Genomic DNA, 18,034 nt, shown 5'->3' with positions numbered 1-18,034 from the left:
TATCAAAATTTCATAATAAATACCTCTCTCGTCGACCTCTTGCACCGGTCAGGAGTCCTCTCGTATGCCCTCAAAAATGCTGGTACCTCTCTGATTGTGGGCTGTATATGTTCAAATACCTTTGTGAAATGAATCTACAATTTAAACTATAACATTATAATTCATAGCATGCTAAATTTATAACATATTTAATCATGAATTCAAACTACAACTTACTATTGTAGGCTCATCCTCAGGAGTGAGTGGCTGCGTCATCAAATCTACATAACTGTCCCATCGAACCTCATGTGCACTAGGAGTCTCCTATGAGATACAAAATAGTAGTTGTTAATATCATGAAAATTAGTTTTGAATTTTTTTATGAAGATAAGTGATGCAGGAGCATCCCATGCTCATCAGGGGAACATTGAAGATCCAAGGCATTACAGAGGTCATGGAACATCTCTTCAAGTCAATTGGGCAATCCTTGCACCAATTATGGCTCATGGAAGCATACAAAGTTATAATGTTGGACTCATATGTGGAAAAATGTTGTAATTGGGCATGAGATAGGATTTTAGGATTTCATATGGTAGATGAGTCATTTGATAGGTTCATGTAGGTTGTCATGATCATATCTTGTCATTAGACAAGTCAAAATGTTCTAGAATTGAGTTTTGGCATTTGAACAAGTAGGCCCTAGTTTTTAAGCCATTTTAAGGAGGGTTTTGAAGTTTGGGTGTTTAGGAGTGTGACCAAAACCTATAATCTTGAAAATCCTTAGTGTGCTGATCCCTTTGTTGAAGCCTTGGTGTGTCTAATTCCTCGTTGTGTGTCCCAGAGTTGAAAGGTACATAAGTGGTGTCTAGAGATTTCTTGGTGAGCAAAGAAAGAGAATCAGTGAGTTGGCCCTTGGGAAGGAAGAAAACTTGTTGTGAAAATGCCTCCTAAAAATGAAATGGCTAGAGAACTTGAAGAATTGAGAGAAGAGTTGGAAAAAGAGAAAAGAGAGAGGAGAGAACTTGAAGCATCTAGAGTGAGGGAAGAAAGATAGATGAGAAGATAGAGGCTGAAGCTTATTGCAAGGATAGAATCCTTAGAAAAGGAAAGGCAAGAGCCTAGAGGAGAAGAGGTTAGAGGAAGAAATCATGGAGAGAACCATGAAGAAGAAGAGGTTGGTAATGCAAGGTAAGAGCATGAGACAACAGATGATCCTGAAGAAAGGAGATTTATGAGAATCCTTAAGGCAGTACAAGGTAATGGTGGGAAGAACCATATTGATTTTTCAATATACCAGGCTAAAATGGATAGTGAAGAAGTGCTAGGGTGGATAGAGGCCCTTGATAACAACACTTATCTTGAAGAAATAGAGGCAGATAAGAAGGTAAAAGTACCAAAAAAAAGACTAAGAGGAACGTCAATCACTTGGCAGACTAGTGTTCAGAATGAGAGAGAGGAAAGGTGGTGCAGGGCACCTAACTTATGTGGCAGGGGGGAACAAGTATCTATGTTGTCAGACACCTTGCCACTCCATGAAAGTGAGGATTCAAGTAGATTAGGAAGTTAGAATAAATGTTTGGTACATATTTTACAATTTGGTCTATGTTTTTTAATAAAGGCACATGTAAGGCCCACAAGTATTTTGGTGTGGTTATAAACCAAGTGACTCCATGGGACCAAAAGGCCTTAGAATTGGGTATTTAGAGTCTAAACAGTATTACCAAAAAGTTTTTGTTTGTTTTTGTTATGGTTGGGAATGCCTATATGGTTGTTCCAACAGTCATGCAAACCTTTATATATGTCATATGTGATCTCAGTTGAAAGGTGGAGATTAGTGTGTACGGTGGTTTGGAGAAAAAACAATAAAAACTTCAATTTTCTAGAAATTTACTAGTAATTTCTTGGCTATTATGCTGGTATAGATTCATATAGAAATTTAATGATTACTAAGTGTAGGAAATAGTTGAAGGGGTGAGTTAGGAAACTTTTGGTTTTGGTTTGACTCAAAAAGGAGTTGGGGTTTAAAAGTTATCTGCATTTTAGTAGAAGGTGGTCTGAAAAGCCTTGTTTCCTAGACCCTTCCACAAATGCATCCCTAACTTGCATTCCCACTAGTGGCACCCTCTAAAACTGAGGGATATGCAATTTAGGAGACTAGGCAACATAATGCCAGAGGTTGGAGGCCTGGAGAGAAGGGCAACTATTTTTCCAAGTCTGCCCTAGGTCAAGCAAGCCCATGTGCTTGACTGGTTTTTGCAAGGTAATTGGTGACAGTCATGGTTGCAAGCACTTCAGATCAGTTTGAGTGTTGGAGTTGGATGCATTGACTATGTTGGAGATTTCCTTAAGTGTTTTGGGTCTTGGGAACCCACCTTTCCCATTCTTCCTTGAAGCCCTAGCCTAACTTGATCAACTAGGCCTAGGTACCAAGAAGCAGTTTGGACGGTGCTGGAGCAAGATCAGCCCAAAAGCTTTTGGATTCTTAGTAGGTGCCAAGAAGGGTTTTTGGACCTATGGAGAAGTCCCTATGCTATTAAGGGATACTGGGAGAAAAGTGCAAAGAAGCTAATTGGAAGGCTACAAGGTTTGTAGGCCTAGAAGTGCAAAGGTGTTGGGAGTTTGGTGGAACCAAACAAATTGATGAGTTTGGGTTGGAATAGTATGTCCATGATTGTCTCCATTTTTGGTGACATTTGGTGAGGCTTTTGAAGTGGGATTGCCTTGTTTGGCTTGGAGGTTGAGTATACCCGAAGTGGGTAAGAGGACTTGTGAGAAGTCCTAGAATCCTAAGTTGGATTGTGACAGCCATTTATTGGCTTGTGGAAGGTAGTTGCTGCAGACTCTGCATCAAAAGGGGATTGAATAAGATTTCAAATTAGGAGAGAATGAAGACCATGGTGAGAAATCAATTCTTGCTATCTAATTTAGAAATTCAAATTTAAAGATAAGAAGGAACAGTTTGAAATAGAGAGATATGGATGTCATGTCCTATACTGAGAAATTCCATACCCTAAGTATTAGGGGAGGACTAGAAGATGAAGATGAGAAGGTGGCTAGATACATTAATGGCCTCAAGTATAATATTCAAGATGAAATAGGATTGAATGTACCAAGGACACTTGGAGAATGTTTTTAGTTGGCGATCCAAGCAGAGGAGAAGTTGAAAAGAAAAATTGAGAGGTAAGAAAATCAGAGAGGAGGTGGAACAATGAGAGGAAGAGGTGTAAGAATTCAGTTTGACACTTCAAACAATCAAGACAAAGATAAAGGAAAAGAGATTACATCTGAGACAAGAGGAAGTTTTAGGGGAGGAAGATTTGGAAGTGGAAGAGGTAATAGTGTTTTCACAGGTAAATGCTTCACATGTGGAGGAGTAGGCAATCAATCCTACAAGTACCCTAAGAAAGGTGTGGATTTTAGGAAGGAGGAGAGGAGAGTCACCTTGACCCAAGGAGAAGAGGAAGAAAATAAGTACGATAATGTAGACCCTAAACTTGAAGGAGAATCTTTGATGGTGAGAAGAGGACCACAAATGCAGCAACAAAAGGAGACTAGACCATCCATTTTTAGGACAAATTGCATGAGCCATGGTAGGATTTGTAAAATGATAATAGACTCTAGTTCCTTTGATGATTTAGTGTCTTATGAAATGGTAAATAAACTAGGATTGAAGAAGTATCCTATTGATAGACCATATAGGGCATTTTGGGTTAGTGATGCATAAAATATTTTTGTAAGGGAGCAAGCAATAGTGGATTTCTCTATAGGAGAATATAAAAGATCAAGCTATATGTGATCACATTCTAATGATATGCTGCCATGTAATCCTTGGAAGGCCTTGGCAAGCCTCAAGGAACACTATTCATTTTGGCTCATCAAATGTTTATATAGTACACAAAGATGGTGTGAATTTTAAGCTAAATCCTTTGACTGGTCATGATGAGGAAAGAGTTATTTGTTTTGGTAAGAAAGAGTTTGTGGACTTGTAGGAGCAGAGGGAGAGTAAACATGATATGACAGATCTACCACTGAAGCCATCTCTTTTGGTTATGAAGGATGAGATTTTTCAAGACAAAACTCAGAATTCTGCTTACAAGCAAATAGTGACAGCAAAAGGAGTGATGATAGGAATAGTATGGTGTCCTTTGGTGACAAGAGTGAACAAATAAGTGAACATATCCATGGAGGATAAGAGATAGGGTCAGAATGACCTCAGACAACAAGTTCTTCAGCCTTTGTTAAGAATAAAACATGACTATTCACAATCAGCAGGCAGTAAGCTTACCATGACTGGTAACAAGGATCCAATGCTTTTTGTTTCTAATGATTTGTATGCAGGTGTGCAGGGTAATACATTGCAAGTGCAAAGTATCAAACATCCCTCTAGAAGGATGGGAGGAAAGAAGATAGTACCCCTTAACTCTTGGGACAAGAGTTGCTTTGAAGGTGGGTTGTTTGGTGCAGGGGCACCTATTAAATCATCTAAGAGAGCCTTGGTACCACATGAAGATAGAGGATCAAAGACATCATTGATTTTTAATTGGGATATATTAAAACCAATAATAGAGTTATGTAATAAACAATTTACTTTGAAAGACAAAAGTCATAAAAGTCCTAGTAAGGACCTAAGGGCAACATGATGTAAAATGGCCAAAAGAACCATATGGGGTAGTCTTAGGATAGTTTCATACTTAGTTGCATTTAATAAATCCATATGACCAATTTTGAATCAATGGAATAGTTTAGAAAGTTAGGGAATGCATAAAAACTATAGTTTGAAATTTGAATTTCAAATTCAAACGCTCATATTAGTTTTGGAGGGAAACTAGTAATTTGGTATTTTTTTGATTAAATAAACCTTTGTAACCAACTTGGTCAGTTGGACAGGTGCATATAAGCCTATTTAAGTTGTAATGAACATATGCAAGACATGAATAATTATTGGTATGGAAAAAATCACAGGAATTGTATAGAACAAAAATCATACTTTCCTCTGCATCAATAAAAAAAATAAAAAATAAATGATACTTATACATACAATGGGGCTTTCTGTGCAAATGAAAATCCCTGATGATCTAGGACACCGAATCTCTACAGGCTCATTGCTAGTAGCCACACCCTATATATAATAAATAATGTAATTAAATGAGATTACCACAAACATTTTACAAGAATGCATCAATATTTAATCAATTAGAAAACATCTAATTACCTTTCCTTTGTCAATGCATGCAAGCTCACCCCCCACACTTTGTCCCCCCGAGGCAGGTGGTATCTGCAAGATAAAAGAAAGATTAGCAACCATATTTTCTACAATATCAAATAGAAAAAAAAAATACAAACACAACATAATGTACCATAGATGTCTCAAGGCCAAATGAAATGGCCGAGAGTATAGCATCATCTATCTGTCTGAGCTCCTCCTCGGTCATCAACTAAACATGAATGAAGATCACATACTTGTAAAAGTCAGTATGGCTTAAAAATTAAAATTACTCTATTATAAAAATTAACTTTAAATCACATATGTCATAAGAAAAAAATTTATACACGTACCGACACCGAAGGAGTCCATGCCTTTGCATTCCCCTCCTCTCTTGCATCAAGGTTTGTAGCCTCTGCACGTGCGTCTGGTGTATCCTCATCTAATACAAAATGATACTCATGAAGATAACCTATGGGACCCAAGAAAATATTCTTTCATGTAATGCAAGTGTGAGGCACACAAACATGTGATGAGCTAGCAGATGATGAACTGGCACCAACATCATCAACACGAGGAGGTAGGACTGACCTAGCCTGAGATATCATTAGGCTACTCAGCCTATGAATGGCTCTGATGGTCTAAGAGATAGCCTCTGCCATAATATTTGGATGCTACACTTGAGGAGGGGGGGAGATATCAAGGGGGGACAAAAGTACCAAGTTTCTTCCACTAGGAAGAGGGTCTATCTTGAGGAGCTCCTAGTTCTAAGCCCATGTTGGGCTTCATGCTCCAATAGTTCACTTTAAGTTTCAACAGAAATTATGCATATAATTTTCTAAGGAAATAAAATGGTATATCTAAATTTCCATGTGGAGGGATATCAAAGACCATCCACCAACGGTCCCAAAAATTTGCACGTATGGCATCATTTGTGCACCATTTAATCGATAGTTTGGTTTTTTTTGGGTCAATTGGTATACCCATTTTTGGGTTAGCAAAAACGCTAGCCAAATCATCTTTGGTTATGTTGAGGGCTGCGACCTCATCATAATCCAAACCATCATCAAACATATGGTGCATTTCATCATGCCAACGAAGAGCGGAATTTTGTTGGTTTGTAAGGGTTTCAATGTTATCCACTATGGTGTTTAACGTGGATAACATAAGAGCCAGTGCAGGTACATTATTGTATGTTCTATGCAAACCTCTCAACTTAGTGAGATTTTCATTTATCAAATCCTCGATTCAAGGAGGGTTTTGAGGAGGTAGAGGATCATTTGGTGGAGGGTTTTGTGGGGATACTGGATCGTTTGGTGGTGGGTTACGAGGAATATTATTCCCTGCCTCGGTGTCATCATTTTGATCAGCCATTCCTATTATAATTATTAGTTAGATATTTGATTTAAAATTAGATATCCGATATCAAATCGGATATTCGATATCATATTGGATATCCGATAAGGCTCGGCTTAACCTTCCAGGTTTGGTTCCTAGATAGGTAAAAAAAAGTCAGAGCAGATTTTGAAGCGCTTTTAGGCGTCTTCAAACTCTTTTTTTTCACATCGCCACTTTTTGGCACACCATGATCCTGCATATACCCTCATTACACATATGAAATGTGATCAAATTAGTAAATTATAATTGTAATTTACTTGTGTTTCAATGCCAAATGTGTCATTCATGAACTGATCAGTGACAAGCTCATCATCTGCACCATCTCTAGCATGAGTGCTAAATGTGCATAAGGATCCACATGATGTGCACATGTGATCGTGGTGCACTAAAGGCTCCCCCTTAACTAATGGACTTGTGCAATGGATGAGCGTTTGTGTCAAAGCATTAATGGTCCCTAGAGTGTTGGCCTCTACATGTTCCTTCAAAACTAAAGGAATAGTCAAATGCTCACCTTGTGGCATGATCACAGGTGCCCTAACTACATTAGGGTCACGACCTGCCCCTAGCCTTTTAAATGATGAACCCCCACCTCTACGCTGGGAGTCTAATATATCAAAATAATTGGAGATCTCCCCAAGGACAAACTCACAATACAATTTCTTTAAAAAATACATGGGGATCTCATGATTGTTGCAAGGAGGGGCATCAAAAACCATCCACCATCTATCCCAAAAATTATTTATAATAGCATTTCCTATGCACCAATGGATGGGGAACCATTTAGTACCCTCTCTAATAGTATTTTGTTCACCAGGTTTTCTAAAAAATGCACATATTCTACCTTTTGGTATTTTTTTTTTTTTTTTTAACATCTTGATATGACAATTTATTTGCATAAAATCCTTTTTGTTCATCCCTCTTAACCCACCAAACATCTAACTAACCACTAATTGAAGCTATCTAGGTCTTAATGGATTCGAGGGACAATGCCAATTGAGCCCTCATTGGATTGGTTAGTCTAGATTCTTTCAACCAACCAATGAGTCCTTCTAATTCTATTTTGACTCTTTCTATTTCATTTATTATATTTTCTTATGTGCCAGGTGGAAGTCTTTCAATTGGTTTAGGTTGCAAAATTTGTTAAAGTCTAAACTTTTGAAGTCCTAAAATTTCCCAGAATATTTATCTTAACTCGGAGAGCTCTGGACCTATCTCAAGGGAATCGTCACATATATTAAAATATTTCTTAAGAATATATTAAAATATGTCAACTTATACTTAAATGACATATTTTAAACTCCATAGAAAATATGTTTTGAACTAGGAAGGTGTGGAACCTAGTAGGGTGTCCAAAACCAACTTCCAAACTTTCCTCGGCCAAGCCAAAATGCCCATTATTTTTCATGCAAGCAGATATTGATCTGTAGTCTGGCATGAGACTTTGCTTCTCCACATGAGACCTTGCCTAACTCCATGAGAGAATTTGTATTGCTTCACGCACAGCTTTGCAATGTCATGCAGTCTTTGCATCATGTCGCGCAACCCTTGCATCACATTGCATGAGGAATGCCAACAACACAACATTGAGGCCTTGCCCTTCTAAGGATGTGTCTTCTCCTTGGTCATCGTTCCTCAAAGGTTATTAGAATGTTTATGCCGAAAGCTAATATTTTCACCCATCTGGTTGCTTAGATTTACTTTAGCCTCTTTTCCTATTTTCTCCATATTTTGTAGTAGTTTGTTTGATTTTAGTATCATTATGATTTTATCATCAATTCCTATGCAACTTCTTACTTTTTAAGGAAGATTTGTGTATTTATATCGAATAGGGAGTTTCTATTCCATTAGATTGTTCAATCCATCTCAAACTTGGAGATGTTTCAAAAAGATTTGATGGTTTAGCCTGACTTGTACTTTTATAAGTTCAATTATTCAAGTAGATTGTGGATTGTGGGCTTGCAATTTTCACTGCAGATTTTTGTTTGACATCATTATGCTTTGATTATTGCAATTATCTGTTACATGGTCAAATATTTGTTCATTGAGAAATATGCTCTCTAGTCTGACTCATTTTCTCCAAGTTAACTCTTAAGGAAATCAATAATTCCCTTGTATCCTTGTGTTGTCATGGTTCTTATTTGGCCATCAAAAATGTTTTCTCTTGATGGGTCATGTTCCTTGTTGTGGCACCATCTCAATCCATCGCCTATTTGCTAGTCTTAATCATCTAACACTAGTTATCCCTACTTGCTCTTATTACCATATCTAATTCTTGTATGTTAAGATATGATGTTGTTTTCCCATTTTGATCTTATTGATTATCTATTCTTCATATTCAAATTAATCACTCCTCTAGTTGATATCTTCTTTCTCATCCCTTAGCTATTTAGATCTAGTGGAAAATCAAGTAAATAGCTTCTTTAACATTTAATTAAGTAGTTGGTATTTGTAAAGTTTGAATTATAAGGGATAGTTTGTGAATTTGAATTAGTTGATTAATAGTAATGATTCTTTTAATTCATATTATGAAAAAAGCATCAAGTGATTTATTTATATAGTAATTTGTTCATTATATATATATATATATATATATATATATATATATATATATATATATACATACATATATATATATATATATATATATATACATACATATATATATATATGTATCTATACATACATACATATATATATATATGTATCTATACATACATACATATATATATGTATGTATACATACATACATATATATATATATATATATATACATACATACATATATATATATATATATGTATATATATATATATATGTATGTATATATATATATATATATGTATGTATATATATATATGTATATATATATACATACATACTTGTAATTTATTTATTAATTACAATCAATATAATAATATAATAGATTGATGTGTTACCTTATTCTCTAATTCAACTAATTTCAAGAGTTTTATTTGTTAATGTTGGTCTTATGCTCCTCTAAGTTAAATACATCTATGATTCATGATATACTATGTATAAAATGAGATATCATGTGATGCAATTCCATTACTCCCTGTAGTTTTACTTTTTTAGTATTTCTCATGTTAGGTTGGGTATTGTTCATATTTACTAGATTTTCTAGTGGAGCTAAATAGCTAAGAGATAAGAAAGAAGAATCAAGTAGATGAGTGATTAGTCTGAATATGAAAAATAGATAATCAATAAGAAAAAAATGGTAAAACAACATCACACCTTGGCATGAAAGAATTAGATATGGTAATAAGTGAAAGTCAGGACAGTTAGTGTAATATGATTAAGATTAGAAAAGAGGTGATGGATTGAGATGGTGTTGCAACAAGGAATGAGGCCCATCAAGAGAATACATTTTTGATATCCAAATAGGAACCATGACAACACAAGGGAATTATTGATCTTTCCTTAAGAGTTAACTCAAAGAAAATGAATTAAACTACAGAGCATATTTATAAACCAACAAATATTTGACCATGTAAAAGACAACTGGAGTAATCAAAGTGTAATGATATTAAACGAAAACTGTAGTGAAAATTGTAAGTCCACAATATGTTTAAATAATGCAAATCCTTTTAAGGGCTCGTTTGGTTGTGGGAATGCAAATATGGGAATAGGAGTTGTTATTTTGGAATAGAAAATAGGAATATATATTCATATTCTTTGTTTGGTTCAGCCAAAATTTGATGGGGAATTCACGGACCCAAAGTTTTCTAAAATAAATAAAACTGGAATAGGAATACATATTCCAATTCCAGCTATTGAGGTGGAATTGAAAATATTTATTTTTGGGAGGAAATTGGAATACATATTCCTATTTTATTCCAATTCGCAATTCTGATTTGGTGCACCCAGACACAAAATTCAAAATTTTAAGAATTTACATATGCTTATTCCACTTGTATTCCCATTGCCAAACAGACTTAAAAGTTAGATTGAAACAACCCAATGAAATTGAAACTTCCTATTCAATATAAATATATAAATATCTTCCTTAAAAATAAGAAGTTGTGTAGGAATGGACATTGAAATAATAATGATACTGAAATCAAACAAACTGATGTGAAATCTGAAGAAAATAGAAAAATTGGTTGAAGTAAATGTCAAAAGCCAAATGGGTGAAAATATTGGCTTTCAGCATAAACATTCTAATAGAAAATGAAGCGTCAAATCATGAAGTTACATTATCACTTCAAAATAGGAAAAGACACCTATGCTAAAAGGAATAATAGAGTCAATAAGTGTAGATATAAAAGTAGTAAGGTTCGACAGTAAAAACTCAAGGAGCGATGACCAAGGAGAAGACACAACCTTAGAAAATCTCACATAGCATGGTCAAAGGCCATTATATTTAACTTGTAAATTCTAGGCTACCAACCATATATCAATGTCCATTATCTCAAAACACCTACATTATGGCCTTGAGAGAAGAAAGAAAAAACAAATAGAAACATCAAAGGAATCATTTACAATCCAAAGTCTTTTAGGCCAGTCATGGTAATTTAGGAGCTAGTAAGATGCAAACTAATCAACCAATCCTTAATCCAAGGCTAGGTAACATGGAAGCTAAGGTCAAAAGAGAAATAAAGAAAAATGTAGTGCTTAATCAAGCTTCCTATTAATCCGACTACCTAATCTTGGAGGAATATGAAGGCTAATGGTGTTATGCAAAAAATGCATCCAATATTTCAATTTGACATTAATTTGTTGGTTAAGCGGAGAAAAATTATAAGGTATGCATGCACGACCATATTCAATAAAGTAGGTGAGGATAATATAGATGGCAATTTCCTAGGGATCTCACTAATATGTAGAACAAAAACAAGACGATGCAAGAAAATGTTGAAACTAAGGTGTTATACAAGTGCAATCAACAAGATTATAGCCACAGAGAGTCACAAATAAAGGAAACAACTAGGTGGAGGGTGTGTTAGGGCATGAGATATTTTGTATCAATTCAGGAACCACTCTTCTACTATTGGTTACAAATCCACACCATCTTAATTATTGACCTCCTCTCCATTTCAAATGGAATACAAAAAAATTACTTACAAATCATGACAAATGGTACAAGTGGCAATGGGTTTAATTCAATGTTACTTTGGAATGCGTTTCCAATATGTTTTTCAGCCATCCCCATCTTGGATAAGTTTCAGGGGTAGTGTATGCCTAGGGGACATTGACTTTGATTTCTAGAAGATATTTGTCTTTGACTCTTGAAGTAAACAAGTAAGAGAAATTTGAAAAAATGAATTTTGCTAATTCTTATATTTTAAGTTCTATTATGTATAAGAGCATGCTTTGTCTATTCTTTATGAATCTCTAAATTTTTCTACATATTTTAATTTGATTTCCTTATTGTTATATAGCTGTCCCCAAAATTGCACAAAAAAGTTGTCATCCCAAAAACTCGTCCCCTGCTGTACCCATCCCAAAAAATTGGGGTAGCACTGGTTTTAATTTACCATTTGTGAGCTTTTCTATAGATGAGTTGTTCAACACATATACCGCTGTAGAATGCCTCTCAGTACAATAAAATATTAGCTATAGATAGAGAGAGATACATATATAGAGACATTTCCTTTAACATATTACAAAAACTTGAAGTCTTCCTATAATCAGTATTAATATTAATGTCTCAGAATGCCTCTAATATTTTCTTCAAATTAATACATTTAAAATAGAGATTAACTATACATCGAAGGAGTTCTTGCTAAATTCACTTAGAAACTACAATCAGCTATATTACAAATGTGAGAACTAGAATACAACCACAAAGAATGTTGAAAATTACATGTCAGTGGAAAAGGAATGAACCCAGACAATACTATAGTTCTTTACAGAACTTTTCCTTTAGGCTTTCTTGCAAAATTGATAACTATCCCTCCCTAACTAATACATCTTCATCTAGTTTGTTTACTTTGAGCTTAAGTGTTCCAACTTCAGTGATGAGTTTAATGTTTTTCAAGGTAAGTTGTTCTGCATCTTGCTGAAATCCATTCCTTTCTTCTAAAACTTTGGGTATCTCTGCTCTTAACAACATCAGTTCTTTCTGACATTCTTCTAAGTCAGTTTGTAAACATTTTATGGTATTTTCCTTCCCTCCAAGCTGTAGATAAAATATATCATAGCATTAGTGCTCATAATCTGAACTTAATATAATGCTCTTCAAAAGTAAGTTAATCTTCCATTTAACAAACTATTTGACATCCTAAATATAAACAATTGAAAGCATGACAACACATACTAGAAGCTCCAAATATTTCTCTTTCTGGTTTGATAAAGTGAGCCTAGCCTGTAGTCTTTCAATGTTACTCTTCAAATCCTCTTGACTCCTTTCAAAAGTTGCAACTTTCTCCTTAGTTTGTTCTACATCAGCCACATTGGAACATAATTTCTCCTGTAGAAGCTTGACCAGTAAAGTTTTGGCTTTAAGTTCTTGTTTTAGTTGTTTGAAAACCTCCTCACTCTAAAATAGCAATGAAGAATAATGGTTGATCACAAAAACATATTAATGAACACTCCCTAAAATAGCACAATAAATAACATTAATTACCTCTCTATGCTATTGTTCCTATTGATATGCCTCTGGATTTTCTGCATGTTGCTTGAGAGATTCATCATAGGATATACAAGAATTTTCTTTCAAGATTTCTTCTTGCATCCACACACTATTCTTCCAAGATGAAACTTCTTTTTACAATTGTACATTTTGCTCAGCCAGATCTTGGATCCTCTTTCTGATCCTCCTCTCCTCCGACCTAATTTTTCCCAGCATAGAAGCCCATTCATTTGACCGCCTATCCATCTCCTTTTCTAATGTCTACTGCAGATCATTTTTCTCTCTCCAATATCTTTGTTTGACATTCCATCTCTTCTTTGATCAACCTTAGCGATTCAGTTGCTGAAGATGTTTCTCTCTCATCGCTAGAAAAGATAGAAGTGGTTGATGAATGACTTTCTCTATGATGGCATACTTAATGAGGAGATGACCGCTTCGAATGTGGAGATGAACACTTCGAATCCCCTCCCCCAGAGATAGTTTCCTTTGGAATAGCAGAAGAATTATTTGCCATCAACTGCTTTTCAAGCGAATTCTCCTTCGGGCTATTGCTTCCCTTCTCCAAATAGGGTAGCCCATCCTTATCAACCCTCTAGCTGGGTAAATTATTACTGATATTGTTGTATGCAGAGACTTGTTTCAATGGAAATAACCTCCGCATCGCTGCAACACTAGCAATCACTTGTAAAAAATAATCTGTGTCATTTTCAAGCCGAAAGTAAACTAAATTATAAAAAGCATAGTCGAACACATTCACACCAAAAATGAATGGTTACAACCTCGGCCGTTAGATTTGAAAGATGGCATTATAGTACCAGATAGCACAGGAGGACCCTAATGACGGTGAATTCTGGGTGGAGCTTCACACTCTTGCTTGCATCGCTGCTCCACATGGACGACGGGGGCGGCTTGGATCCTGCTCAAACTAGTAAATGTATAAGCATTGAGAAATTTAAGAATACAAAGCTAAAAGAGTATGGTGATGCAGGTGAAGAAAAATTGGGGGTTTCAAACATCTTGGCGATAGTTAAAGAGGGTACCAGGTTGAGAAGCATGACAATGAAGCAAGAATTTGAATAATGAGAAGTAAAAGGAACAAAGTAAAAACTAGAGTGAGGAGATATGCACCAGAACATTCAGATAAAATGGAAGCACTGATATTCTGCTTCTCCTGCAAGTCCCTCGGATGCAAGACTCCCATGCATAAAAGAAAAGCTATGCAAACCATGTGTCTCAGGGTAATCGCATTCATTTTGTTTATGTAATTGTGACCCTTGCCTTGAACTTGTGAGAGGATGAACGATTAGTTTCAAGAGAAGGATAGCTAAATTGTTCGTATGTATACAAAAAACTCATTGCATACTCTATATATCTTGTAATTTTATGAAGCCGTTGCAGCTGTCTTGAATGCGAATTAGGACACCAGTCCTCTTTAATTTCATTCAATTCATCTCAACGGGCACTAGACTGCGCATTTAAATTCTCGGAGGGGCTGAGAAATATTAATGTAGGGACTTAATTTTGTGTAGATACCAAAGGATGGATGTGTTGGAGGAGCATTTATACCCTATTTATCCCTCAATATTTTTAGTGTCAAAAATTATGTAGTATCTGCGATGATAAAAGTTGGAAAATCTTACCAACAGGCACTAGATTGCGCATTAAAATTCTTAGAGGGGTTGAGAAATATTAATGTAGGGACTTAATTTTGCATAGATACCAAAGGATGGATATGTTGGAGGAGCATTTATACCCTGTTTATCCCTCAATCTTTTTAGTGTAAAAAATTATGCAGTATTTGTGATGATAAAATTTGGAAAATCTTACATAGATTCCCAAATTGAAACCTGTGGACCTCACAAAATTGATTTAATTATATGTCAAAATATCAAACATAAGCAAAAAAAATATGTTCCCAACTCTGCATATCCTTAAAGATTTGAAGAACTCGTTTGCATATGCGTTCATAAACTTCTTCTATCTTTCCTTCCACTTGTAGCGTGCATGTAAGCTAGAGCACTCCCCACCAACAAAAAAATTTAAAAAATGCAATTTCTGAGGTATCGCATCCCACAACCCTATATTTCTCTCAGGCATTTTACCAAACAGTTTTCGAGCCATCCCACCTATCCATTCTAAACGTTTCCTGTAGCCATGGAAGTTTGCGAAACAATAATTTGTTTGGTTAACTCCAACATTTCATATGCTCATCGAGAAGCTCACCAAAAAAATTGTATCCTCAAACCCTGACCTTGCACAGTGGTTTTTGACCCTCTTGCTATGTTACAGAGAGTCCAAGCTCGTGGAAATGGTGGCTAAAGTAATTAATTAGTTTCAACATCTCTTCGGTGCATCTCATAGAACAATCCAAAGCCTCTGGAGATTTTCCTTTGGCATAAACACCAATCATAGTAGTCCAGGCGACTGATGTTCTCTTGGGAATTTCCCCAAACACTTTGCGTGCATCTTCTAAAACCTCCCCACTTGGCATACATAAAATATTTAGAGCTCAGAGACAAATCCAAGCTATAACCATCTTCTATGATAAGATTATGAAACTTTTCTCATTTGTCTATGTCTTTTAGTATTCCTATAGCCTGACTCGATTGACAATTATTGCAGAACTTTACTTTGGGTATGCTCATTTCTTGTAGAACATTTCAGCTTGGGTGCAGATCTATCCAAAGGAATGTACGATGCAGGGGATCTCCAGCGACATCATCCAGATCGTCTCTTTTTGTTTTCATTTTTTCATTTAATAAAATTCAATTCTAAATTAACAAATCTGATAGCTATAAATTAATTTTGGACATAAAGGCATGTAAAAAGAAAGGGTGTATTAGTTATATGCATAGTAAATATAACTAAAAAATATATTTGAGATAACACTTTGAAAAATAGTAATAATTTATAAATTCTAATATAAATTTAATTCAAATCTGTCTTTGATTATAATATTGATTTAAAAAGAGGCAGACTTAGGCTTTGGAACTATAAGCATTGAACAATTTTTAAAACATGATTAAACAATACAATTTTTAATCTATGGTAAAGTGAGTTGTAGATTTTCTAACAAAACAATTATCCTTTTTGGGGAAGCTAACCTTATAATAGAAAAACAATTAGAAATAGAAAGGTTTGATAAACTAAAGTCAATGTGAATAGTCTCTTTAATTTTTAATAGCTACAAACAATAATTATTATTATCATATATTAAATTACATATATTTGTAATGCTTAAATATTAAAATTTATTCCAATCAAATATATTACAAAGTTAAAATTTTGATTTTTTATAAATTAAATATTTTAATATAAAAAATAATCTTTAAAAAATTATATTAAATTTTTTTTATTAACTTTGATTAAGAAAATTTAAAAACTAAATATAATTTCATAATCTCAATAGTTTTATATTTTATAAATTAACAAATAATTTTTTTTACAATTTGAAAATTTTAAGTTAATTTTTTTACCAATCCATGTTACTTTTTCTATAATCTCTTTTGATGTATGACTAATTTTCTTATACATTCTCTATTGCTAATTAGTTCATTTGTTTAAAAATATATTTAATATAAACACTTTCATATATAGATACTACTAATTAATTTAATATATGCACAATAATACATTTTAAAAATAAAAAATATATAAGTAAATGTTTTAAATTCTCTCACATCTTGCACCAAAAAAATATGTATAAAAAGCTTATCACCTCTTAATATTTATCAAGATCTAATATTTTTAACATATTTGTACATTTAATATATTTTTGGCTGATGCATTGTAGCCTTATTTTTGTAGGAAATAGAAGTTGATCGATGCTTAGTATGTTGTTTTGATATGTATAGCATTTTTGTTCATCTGTAGTATTTGTATTTAGTCTCTTTGTAAACCATTTTCCTTCGTCTCTAGCATGTGTATCTTGTTGTTCTAGTTTAAGGCTATTTACTTTGTACATTGCATCAATATTTGGCTATCATTTATTAGTTAGGATTGTTGGTTTGGGTGAGTATAATAATCATACTATTAAAGAGAAGTCTCAAGTTCTTAATGAGAGTGTTAAACAAGGTAAATCAAATGTCTTGAATTATTTTCTCTTTTATTGTTTTGGCAAAGCATTAATAGAGCTTTTTACAAGAAGAATTTTATCTAGACTTGTGTTGATAAGTTGGATTAACTCCACCTAAAGCTTCATCATCAAGTTCATGCAAAAGTTATCAAAGATGTTGCTAGGAAATTATTCATTTTTAGTATTTCAATAAAATTTTTGGATGCAATAAAAGAACATAAAGAAGATCAAATATTTATGGATGAAGAGAAATTGTCACAGATAAAACAAGAACGGTCTAAAATGAATGATTATATAATTGTCATGTTGATCTTACAACCATGCCATAATATACAAAGAAAGATCATTTTTCTAAGAAATAATGTTATGGGGATGGAGGTAAAATAGTTGAATCTATGCTCATGCTTAAGAGATATATAAAAAGTAGATGCATGGACTCATCACTATCACAATCTAGATAATGATTGTTCATAAGTTAGTAAGCATGAATGAGTAATAATCAATTCTATGAAGGAAAGAAGAATGAGGGACAATAGAAAAATATTCCATATAGAATATATGCTTATTGTTCTATCATGTGTTTTGAGAATAGCAATACTAGAGCAATGTGATGAAATAAAGTATAATAATCTAACAAAATTTGAAATGTCAAACCCTAGCACAGTTTTCACTAGTTTGCCAACATGTAGAGGAAAATAAAACATTTCTAGACTTGGTTCAAACTAATTCAATACATAGGGTGGATCTCATATGTCTTATAATCTAGAACAAATAATGAGAATTTAAA

The sequence above is a fragment of the Cupressus sempervirens genome, chromosome 10 (assembly GCF_028749045.1).
Source record: "Cupressus sempervirens isolate cs-2001-9-10 chromosome 10, ASM2874904v1, whole genome shotgun sequence".
NCBI lineage: Eukaryota > Viridiplantae > Streptophyta > Pinopsida > Cupressales > Cupressaceae > Cupressus > Cupressus sempervirens.
Note: the sequence above shows the minus strand (reverse complement) of the source record.